General features: G+C 34.4%; 1 long non-coding RNA gene across 1 annotated transcript; it reads left to right on the plus strand.

Moving 5' to 3' along the window:
• Window positions 1–10,356: 10,356 nt before the first annotated feature.
• LOC143084356 (uncharacterized) lies at window positions 10,357–11,792 on the plus strand. The gene is made up of 2 exons (XR_012981023.1): window positions 10,357–10,526; window positions 11,558–11,792. It is a non-coding gene; the product is annotated as an uncharacterized LOC143084356 (long non-coding RNA).
• Window positions 11,793–12,110: the final 318 nt, after the last annotated feature.

A 12,110-nucleotide genomic window follows, 5' to 3' on the forward strand; every position in this document is an offset into this window, starting at 1 on the left:
CAATCAACAAGCAATTATATAATTATAATGTAATATAATAATATTTTTGTATATTTCACGATAACCAAAACCAAAAGTTACAGAGGTTTAAACTTAACTTGTTTTTTCATTACAGGTGCCGGAAGTATTATTTTCAACCTGGCTGTAATTGGTTTATGACTTACATTGTATATGCTGGTTTAAATGCCGCATGTTTAATACATGAGTATGAACAGACATGAAGATACATTTACATGATAACAAACAATGTTTAAGATGTAAGTTCCTCGCCTGAACTTAATCCAATTTGATAATTTGTCACTGCTTTGATAGACCAAACTAATGTGCAAATCTTCTTTTAGACACTTGCATACATTTTTTTGCTTAATTTAAATTTAAATAAATTCATTTAACAATTATTGTGATTTTCTAACAACAGTAATTATGAATTGAAGTGTGAATACCTCATACCCTTTTGCACCAGGAAATTTAATAAAATATCCTAGAATATTGATCGTTTTGTATGTACAGCATTGGTGCTGCCTATCTTATCGACATTTTTATATCCGTTACTGTTTCTGAACTGCTAGACAGAATTCCGTTACAATTCCACAGAAGATTACTGTCAGTGCTTCGGTACTGACATGATTAAACAAACTTTTCTAAAATTGTCCGTTTATAAATTTTGAAATTATTATGAAACTAAGGTTTCAACTCCCTCAGGCAAAGTTGGCTTTAGATGAATTTGGCTATTTATTTTAGGTATTTTTAACATATAGCTCTTCAGCGATTTTCGGTACTTATACATCTTCGGATTTCAAATGTTTGGCTTTGAGCGTTCCTGATGAAGGTAAATCCAGAAAAGCGCTTCGGACGCAATAAATTATTAAACGTGTTGTTTTATATTTGTACCTCCTCTTTTAAGTTCTTTTCAAAATCCTTTTTGGTAAATGTTCTTTGTTAAACACCGAGAACGGTAACATAGTCGCTCATCTAAATTTAATAACGATGTATCTAGTTCTACGTGTTGTTGTGCTCTGCAAGCTAAAAATTGGTATTTACCAAGAAGTTAAAGAAATATTGTCATACTAAGATTTCTTTGGTCCGAGAGTTAACCCTTTTTGGAGTTGTGCATTCGTTTAGCTGTGAAGGATCTACAAGTACGAAAACATATTAAATCTAGTTTTTGAGAAACAAGTTCTCTACACCTTTAAGATCATTTGCAACCTCTCTAATATGTTCACAAGTGGCCTGTTTCAAATAATTTCCGAGCACACCCATGTCACTAATCAGTCTTAAGTTTAAATGTAGATTGAGCTTCGCTCTCCAATTATCTAGATTATATCAATTGCAATTACTAGCTGTAGGAAGTAAAAAGGATGACGACGGATATGTCCCAATTGTCGTCCTCTTGTCTTCAAATGTGACCTACCAAAGTCGACTTATATTTAGTTATACTTCAATGAGCAACATGACATAAGCAACACGTGAATTAAAACTGTTTATCCTCCCTGATAAACAACATCACTCCGGTTCGTGTTGTACAGTCTTTCTGTGTTATAGTGTGAGTTCATAAAATCAGGTAATGTTGTCATTTGCTCGTTGTTTCGGTTTTTTTGTGCATAGCGTTGACATTCTGTTAACATGTGATTTTGACGCTTGATTTGTGTTAGAGAAATATTTTGTTACATTTATACGACGTGTTTTACAACAAACAATTAGCATCCCCATGTAAACAAACTAATATAAAAAAAAGATGTGGTATGATTGCCAATGAGACAACTCTCCACAAGAGACCACTTTGACAACGAAATTAACAACTATAGGTAACCGTACGGACTTCAACAATGAGCAAAGCCCATACCGCATAGTCAGCTATAAAAGGCCCCGAAATGACAATGAAAAAATTCAAACGAGAAAACTAACGGCCTTATTTATATAAGAAAAAATAACGAGAAACGAATATGTAACACGTTAACAAACGACTACCACTGAATTACACACTCCTGACTTGGACAGGCACATACCTAGGACAGTCTTATAACAGTACAACATAAGAACTATAATAATAGGTTGAAAAAGGATTAACCTATCAGATTAACAAAAATACAAGTGGACGTGACCGGGTACCTGATGTACATCCCAACAACAAAAGCCCATCTTCATGAGGCGTTATTCATAACAGGCTTACGACAAACAGAAACTTTTGAGAAAGAAAGAAAAGAATTCAAAAGTAGTATTGAATTCTGGCTCTCCTATATAGACGATGTATTCTCACTAAATAATTCAAAACTTGGCGACTGTTGCACGCATCTATCCCATTGCACTTGAGTTAAAAGATACTTCAGATAGAGTTATAATTAAGTTTGTCTCATATCTTGACATCTAGAAGTTGACATAGAAAGTAGGTTCCAAACAAAACTTTCTGGCAAAAGAGACGATTTCAGCTTCCAATTGTAAACAACAATATTGTCCCACTTTTACCGAATCAAGGCCATGTTACATTTGAGAAATAATTGAGATAATAGTCAGAATTCGTCCTTTTGTGTTGATGGAAATAAATGAATCAAAAGCAAACTTTATAGCTTTTGTAGAATACTCAATCACCAATTCACTAGGATTTGTGAAATGAAAGCACACACTTAAATGTATGTGATTGACTGGCCGGTCATGAAACGTGCAAAACTTGAGAATGGCCAATGAAATGTATAACAAACTGTAAACTAAATATCATCCTTATAGAGAAAATAGTTTAACTGGATGACGTACATGTTAGTATGCTCTTAAAGGGGAACAAAAGATACCAAAGCGACAGTCAAACTCATAGACCGAATATAGACTGAAAACGCCATAGCTAAACACAAACGGATAAATAGTAGTACAGATTGCAAGATAAAGTATAGAGAACTAAACATTAAGCAACACGAATCCCACCATAAACTAGTGGTGATCTTTGGTGCACCGGAAGGGTAAGAGAATTCTGCTCTACATATGGTACCCATGTTGCTTAAGTTATTACGAACCCGGTAAATAGTATAGTTTGGTAGGTTACATTCGTGAAAAGGGAAAATCAATAACGTATGAACTGACAGATATATACTCTATATTCAGGCGCTGCTGGAATTTTAGTTTTAATTTAAAAAAAACATCACGAAATATAAACCCCATAATTGTTTCAGATATTTGTTATCCAGAATGATGTTTTTAATTAAGACAGTTCTTCAATGTATCTTTCAATTTGAATGTTGTTCACCTTCCATACCTCATTATTAACGTAGTTATTGCTTAATTCAAGGGATGTTACCTGTCCATTTTGTCTTAAAACCACTAGACAACCAGAGACAAGGTACAACAACAGACAGCATCATTGAATAATTTTGTTAGATGCTAATTTATTAGAACCGCAAAAATTGTAATCAGTTATATTTGTATACTTTCTTTTAAGCTGAACTACTAGTATGTCTGATTCAATAGATATCAAACTTAAGATACTTAGAAGAAACGGAAATCTCGATTAGGTTGGGGATTATTGCTTCCGCCGCATTACCTTGTTAGAAATCGACATCAAACGAAATACAGTCTTACTTATTGTTTAGACATCTGAAGTCTATTACAATAAAATTAACGGTACCAATTTTCTTGCACCAGATACGCATTTCGACAATGCATGTCTCTTCAGTGATGCTCGTGGCCAAAATTTGAAATCCAAAGCTTATAAAAAAGATGAAGAGCTATAATCCAAAAGGTCCAAAAAGTATAGCCAAATCCGTGAAAGGAATCAGAGCTTTGCACGATGGAGATACATTCCTTAATTTATAATAATTTCTATCATTTTGTAACAGTAAATTTTAATAACACAAAAAATCCGTATTTTTACTGGCTACTGGGGTGGTAATACCCCGGGGACTAATAGTCCACCAGCAGAGGCATCGACCCAGTGGTAGTAATAAAATTAACGGTACCAATTTTCTTGCACCAGATGCGCATTTCGACAATACAACCGTTTTTGTTTTATATATGTCGTATGGTTTTTATCACAGCAACGTGCAGCATACTTTCTATTCATTTAAATATAAACATCTAAGGCCGTGTTCACACCAAACGCCGTGTAGAGTAAACATGTTTACAATTAGTTTAGTGTAGTGTACACTGGTTCCTCATTGCATTTGTTCACATCTATATACCGTGTTTAGCTACCTGTACATAAGATATGTTCCCACTTGTAAACTATATGTCATTTAAATGTTCATTACGTAGAACTAAATTCAAAATATTTGGACAATTTTTCTAGCGATAAGGGAACAACCATTTGACTTCAAAATGGGGTGGGGATGAGGGGGGGGGGGGGGGGGTTTGGAATGGAAATATTCCGATCCTCAATTTGATAAAATAAAAATGGTCATACAGATGATAAAAAAAATATTGTGAATCAAGAGTTCCCCCATACATTATAGTGTTAAATATTGGTAAAAAAAAGAATTTGATCACCAGCATCGAAAAAAAGGAATAAAAACGTACGCGAGAAAAAAATCTGACTCAGATAAAAAAAAATAACCCTCCCCCTGTTTTAAGTTAAGTGGTTGCTACTTTATAAAAGCCATTTTTATAATTTGTAGTAGTTTGAATATACTAGAGATGTCTCGATTACGCATTAGAAAACGTTAGCTGCAGCAGCGTGCTTACAGCCGAAAAAAAGGATTGAGATATTAGGGATCACTACATTTTTATCTTTTCTGTTCGTTTCAAATGGTATTTCTTCTCCAAGGAGTGTAATGTATTGATTGTTGATGGTCATCAAACTACTGGATTTAACCAAATTAATAACACCAATAAAGTATCACATGTATTGTTCACATCAGACAAGCTAACAACATCCGGTTACACAAGTATAGCTAATAACCAAAAAGGTTAATATGATTAAATACCAAAATGAATAGGAAAGTACCAAATGAATATTACAGATATTACATTTCTCCCCTTTTACTAAAAAAATATCTTTATTTCCTTGTTCTTTTAAATTTCCAAAATCTAGCTTTAAAGTATAATCTTTCAAAACTTAACCAGCAAAAATTTACTGAAAATGTAAAGTTTGTCTTTTTAAAATATCAAAATTAACATGATTAACCTGAGTATCAAGTAAATGTATGAAAATACTTTAAAATTCATAATACTAAATTCTTGACTAGAATTTGATTTAACAAAAAAAAAACAATAAAAAATTGTCATCTCAATTAACCGTCTATAAACCCAAGTAGACAATTGTCTCAATTGTTTAAAACAACATCTTTGTATCTGGATGGTAGTTTCCGGTCACGAGTTGGTCTAGACGGTTTGGACGGCTCTAGACTTGGGACGGATTTCATCAATTTGTTAGACTGAGCTTTATCATTAATTCCACCATTCTGATTTTCTTTTAACACATTTTGATTCTCACTAGATATATTTTGATTTTGAATTTCACTATAGACATTTTGATTTTCACTATTGACATTTCCACTATTGACATTTTGATTTTCACTATTGACATTTTGATTTTCACTATTGACATTTTGATTTTCATTATTGACATTTTCACTATTGACATTTTGATTTTCACTAGATTTCCTTTCAATGAATCTTTTAATATGTGTGACATTTCTCTTATATGTATCACCATCATCATTTTGAACAACAACACTATTTCCATGCTTTTCCAGCAGTGTGAATGGTTTCGGATTAAAGGTTGTAGACAATTTATTTCCTCTATTTTGTTTCACTAAAACAGAATCTCCTGCTTTCAAATCATTTGTTGTCGCATTCCTTCTTGTGTCCGCATATAGTTTTCCTTTCTCCTTCCTTTGACTATCTCGGTCGTGCACTTCAGTGTCGTCATGTGAACGGATCTGAATATCAGGTAGTTTTGTGCGAAGCGTTCTATTAAATAACAATTCAGCTGGGCTTACACCTGTAGTACAATGAGGTGTTGACCTGTACATCTTCAAATACGTTTGTATTTCAGTACTCAAGTTCTTTTTCTCAGCATTTGCAATACGCATGCGCTTCAGCAATGAACGGTTCTGACGCTCTATTTCCCCATTGGCGGCTGGCCATAAGGGTGTAATTCTTCTATGAACAATACCACTTTGAACCAAGTAGTTTTTAAAAGTGTCACTTATAAATTGAGGTCCATTGTCAGTTGCGATCGAAATAGGTAAACCATGTATAGTAAACATTTTGTCCAGAGCATCAATTACACGGTCTGCGCTTGTGCTTTTACTCATAATTGTCACTTCCAACCATCTTGAATAGTAATCAACAACGGTAAATAGATATTCTCCAGACGGCAACGGTCCTAAAAAATCTGCTGATATCTGTTCCCACGGTTTAGACGGAAGAGACGTTCGTATCATCGGTTCTGGTTTCTCTGGGTTTGCGACAAGCTGGCACCCATAACAAGACTTACAATACTCTTCAATACTCTTGTCCATGTTTGGCCACCAAACTTTTGATCTTAATGTTTGTTTCATTAAAACAATTCCAGGATGTCCCTCGTGTCCTAACTTCAGTATCTGATTCCTCAATTCAGTCGGTATAATAAGTCTTGTTCCACGAAGAACAATATGACCTATAGAACTAAGTTCCTGTTTCACTGTTAAATACTGTTTGTTTAGCAAGTCTTGTCATCTTCCATTTAACAAACAGTTTCTAATATTTTGTAATTCTTTGTCATTAAGTGACATTTTATCCACATCTTCAATCTTTACAGCGTTTGGTGTAGATTCAGATGCAACAAAACGTATATACTCCTCAGCTTGATTTATTTCTCCTTGTTTTGATTCATTTTTCGGTACCACTAACAACCGTGATAGAGAATCTGCAATATTCTGTGATCCTGGAATATATTTCACAACATATTTAAAAGGTTGCATTCTAAGCATCCACCTTTCAACTCGAGCACATGGTTTAGACTTAGGCGAGAATATAAATTCCAACGGACGATGATCTGTTAGCAACTCAAAATCATGACCCAGTAAATACATATGGAACCTTTCACAGGCCCATACTAACCCTAACGCCTCTTTTTCTGTTTGTGAATACTTCCTTTCGATAGTTGTGAGACTTCTGCTTGCATAGCATATGACTTTGTACTCATCATTCTGTTTCTGTACTAGAACAGCACCTAAGCCTACAGGGCTTGCATCTGCAATTACTTGAGTTTTCGCTTTCAAGCTGAAATAGCTTAAATTAGACGCATCCACCAGACCTTTCTTCAATTTTTCAAAAGAATCATTTTGTTCTGGTCCCCATTGAAATTTTGTCTCTTTGTGGAGCAAGCGGTGTAGTGGTTCTGCTACAGTTGCTAGATTTGGTATGAAACGACCAACAAAATTAAGTAACCCTAGAAAACTCCTGATCTCAGAAACTGATTCTGGCCTTCTAGCATTTACAATTGCTTCAATTTTAGACTGAGACACACCAATCCCATGTTCTGATAACATGTGACCCATAAACTCAATGTTTGCCATGTTGAATTTACACTTGTCAATATTAAGCGTCAGTCCTCTTTCCTCTAATCTTTGAAGAACAGCATCGAGTATGTCATTATGCTCATTAGAAGTAGAGCCATACACAACAACATCATCAAAAATGTTTCTTACTCCTTCAAGTCCTTGAAATACCTGACTCATTACTTTGTTATACATCTCTGGGGCGCAGTTTATTCCAAACATAAGCCTTTTATATCGGAATATTCCTTTATGTGTCATGAAGCAAGTTATCTGTCTAGACTCAGGTGTCAGTTCAATTTGATGGTACGCAAGTTTAATATCTAACTTTGAGAAGACTTTACTTTGATTCAAATCTTGAATTACCTCATCTACAGTTGGAATTGGATATCTTTCACACATGACTGCTAAATTTGCGCGCCTCATGTCAACACATATGCGTATATCACCATTCTTCTTTGGTACAACCACAATTGGCGATGTCCACTGACTTGGTCCATTAACGGCTTCAATAATGTCCTGTTCTACAAGTTCATTCAGTTTTTCTTCTAATTTTCCTCGCAAATGATACGGTACACGACGTAATGGCTGAATGACAGGTTGAATGCTTTTGTCTATAGGAACTTTCAATTGAAAGTCTACTAATTTTCCCACACCTGAAAATACCTTTTGAAATTTACTTGTATAGTTAGTTTTCACCACATTATCAGTCACTGTGTTAACATTTGTCTCTATTTTCAATACACCAAGTTCTATTGACGTCTAATGTCCAAGTAATGCCTGGCCGTCTTCCTCAATCACGAAAAAATCAGCTGAAACACAGCGGTTGTTCACACAATCATTTGTATTAAAACTGCCTGCTATAGTAAGTGGCTTGTTACTACCATAAGCGTACAAATTCTTAGACGATGTCTTAGACTCGCACTTAATCTTATTCTTCTTTAAGTGTTCCCAAAGTGTCCTATCTATAATGTTTACAGTTGCACCAGAATCAATCACCACAGGAACATCTATACCTCCAACATTAACTGTAAATTTGCTGACTTTGCCTTGATTCCCATATACTGTAAATGCATAATCATCATCTTCGTTTTCGTAATCTGGTTCACTGCATGTATCATCTGCAGACTCAACATGTCGCACATTTGTTTTTCTTGAATAGTGATTCTTTGAAATTTTTTTCTTCGACTTGCAACATTTTTCAAAATGTCCTTCATTTTGGCATAATCTGCATTTCTTCCCTTTTGCTGGGCATTTTGGATCTGTTTTGTAATGTCCAGAAAACCCACATGCATAGCATGATATTTGTTTAAACTCTGATTTACTTTGATTTTGTTTCTTACTTGCATAAGTTGAAACTTTGTTGACAGATTCAATTGGTTGTTCTATCGAAGTTGCCTGTTTCTCTGCAGCTTCCATTGCCTGTGCAGTTTCACGCAATTGCTGTAAGGTAACATTGTGCCTTTCTAATAATTTTCTTCTCAATCTCTTTGAACTACATTTGTCTATTACTTGGTCGCAAATAGCTTCGTCTACATTACCAAAATTGCAATAAATTGCCTTTTGTCGTAACCTAGTTATAAATTGTTCAATTGTTTCTTGGGGTTTTTGTTCCATTGCCCGGAATTGGTTCCTTTGAAAAGAGTTATTTACTTGCGGTGTAAAGTGATTGTTTTAAATTTCTACAGCAACTTCGTAAACTGTTTCATGTTCACCCGGGTCTCGTTCCACCAGGGTATAATACACATCTTGTACTTCCATTCCAGCACTGTGTAACAATAATGCTTTTTTCTGTTGTGCCTCTACAACTCCTTTACCTGTTGCATACAAATTAAATGATCGAAGCCAGCGTGTCCATCTTTGTCCCAACGAATTAATGTCATTGCCAACGTCAAAAAATGGAATTAAACCAACATCAGACAATATTGGACGTGCTTCTGCCATCTTTTATTATCCTCGATTATCCTCGTCGCCAAATTGTAATGTATTGATTGTTGATGGTCATCAAACTACTGGATTTAACCAAATTAATAACACCAATAAAGTATCACATTTATTGTTCACATCAGACAAGCTAACAACATCCGGTTACACAAGTATAGCTAATAACCAAAAAGGTTAATATGATTAAATACCAAAATGAATAGGAAAGTACCAAATGAATATTACAGATATTACAAGCAGTATTTAGTAAAGGAATAGGGTAACGTTTTTTTTATTTATTTTAAGTGTTTTTTAACGGATCTGATATACTAGACAAACATATCATTTACCTCACACTTTTTTTAGTCATGCATTTATGCGTGAATCGTTGTTTGAGTAAAGACCAGTGGCGAATATTTCTGTGTACGTCAAGTTGATTCGGGAAGACCTTTTCAAATGAATTAGGCAGCAACTATTTACTTCATTTTTTGTGGAGGGGAGGGGGAGCGGAGGACGGGGGACGTGAGCTATTGATTTTTTTCAGGACAAATTTTAGTGACAAGTCAAAATCAATTTTAGCATTATATAATAGTGGCAGCTGAGGGTGAAAACTGGAAACATTTTTTGTTTCCAAAACAAAATCCATAGCTCACCACCCCACCCCCTTGCCTTTATGTTTTATACTCAACAATAATAATAGCCTCCCCCCGAAAATCAATTGGTAGCTGCCTTAGCTTATGGGTTCGGCAATGATGCTGCTTTGAGTCTTGATCACTTAACCTACACAAGGCCTACATTGACTATCGACTGTGTGTAGATAAAACATCATTTAAACTACATGTAAACATTGAGTTTTATCAATGGGAACGCAATCGTGTTTAGTTTACGTGTGAGTTACACTAACACAACACCGATTTTAGGTCAATGTGAACACGGCCTCAGATGTAGTATGAATGCTAATACGACACCTATGCAGTCCGGAATGCGGTTCGATAAAATTGCTCCCCTTGTTTATTTCGCTCTCCTGTCAAATCATGTAATTTCGCTACCTCCAATGGTAGACGCTACAACGATGGGTGTCGTCAAGAAAGGTACGATTAAAGGAATCAGCTAGGAATTAGACGATCACCATTGGTATAGGTGAGTTGTTTAATAGTTGTTGCTTTGTGATAAATGCATGTTTTGGATTAATTGATAATCAGGAATAGCTGGAAAGGAAAGAAACGTGTTGCTACGTGAACCCGGAAAGCCCGGGACGAATTTAAAAAAAAAATCTAGAGACTATCGTTCTGAGTGTGCCACCTACACATTTAAACGTGTACACAAGCACAATATTCCCTATCTATGTAATGTGTTTTCATAATTATGTGATATAGAGCAAAAAAAGGTAGCAGTTTTTTGTGTCTTGTTGTTAAGCATTTCCAGGGGAGATAATGTTATTTTTCACGGTGTGTTTGATAGGTTTGTTACATTGTAACATTATTTAATACACACTCAGAAAGTGGATTAAAATAGCCTCCCACACTAAATTAACTGAATTTTAATTATTATATTTACCGTAATGCTATTATATAAACTTCGGAGGTTCATATCACTTATATTCAACGTTTGTATATCGGATTTTTTTTTACTATTGATGTTGAACGGTTCATAGTAAAAAAAAAATCCGATAAAACCGTTGAATGTAAATGATATGAACCTCAGAAGTGTTATGTGTTGTCCTTTAATATAAGACCGGAGGTTCATATCATTAACATTCAACATTTTTTATCGAATGTTTGTTATTAACTATCAATGTTCAACGGTTCAACGGTTCAACATTGGTAGTTAAAAAAATCCGATAAAAATGAACGGTTCAACATTGATAGTAAAATACAATCCGATAAACATGTTGAATCTTAAAGATATGAAACTCTGAAGCCTTACATTATAGGACTATCGTTTATTAGTTCTTTATCCTAACTAAATGTTTTTTTTTGTGGTGTATATTAAAAAAAGGGGGAGGGGCTTTTGAAACACCAAAATACCTTACAAATTTCAGGATTCGACACTAACACATCCTACAATATTTGTTTACATAATGAGAATTGAATTCCGATCCGTTTGTACGGGGAACATGTGGTTGCAACCCCCTCTTTAATTGCCTGTTCGATTTTTTTTTTTTTTTGCAGTGTCGAAAAGGGAGATAGACAGCAGTTTGATTTATCAAGAAGTTATGTACGTTCTGCTATACATTTGACAGTCAGTAATTATTCTGAAGTACACATGTCGACCAGAGGCATGGAACAGAGAGTAGAGGTTTTAAAGTACCAGATGCTTATCTGAGATTCCAATTTGAACTAAAGAAAGCAATATATAAAGATATGTAGGAGAAATAATCTATATGAATAAAGTTATGTCACAAAAGGAACTTGTTTTTTTTATATACAGAATTTGTCAAACGTCTCCATAACAGAAGAGATGTGAATGCATCCTTCATAGTCTTGTAATACTAATGGTAATAATTTATATAATTTCTGAGATGATATAGCAGTGCTATTGATTTCCCCTTTCTCCTTCTTCAAAGAACTTGATCACTTAACTCTTTCTTTTTTTTAAATTTTCGTTATCTTTTAGAATCATTTTTTTTTTTTTTTTTAAATAAAACAGTTTGTACATTCTACATAAAATATGCCAGTCAACCGCAAATGTTAACACCCAAAAAAGGTATATAGTATATATTCA

Source organism: Mytilus galloprovincialis, chromosome 7 (genome assembly GCF_965363235.1).
Source record: "Mytilus galloprovincialis chromosome 7, xbMytGall1.hap1.1, whole genome shotgun sequence".
In the NCBI taxonomy this organism is placed as follows: domain Eukaryota; kingdom Metazoa; phylum Mollusca; class Bivalvia; order Mytilida; family Mytilidae; genus Mytilus; species Mytilus galloprovincialis.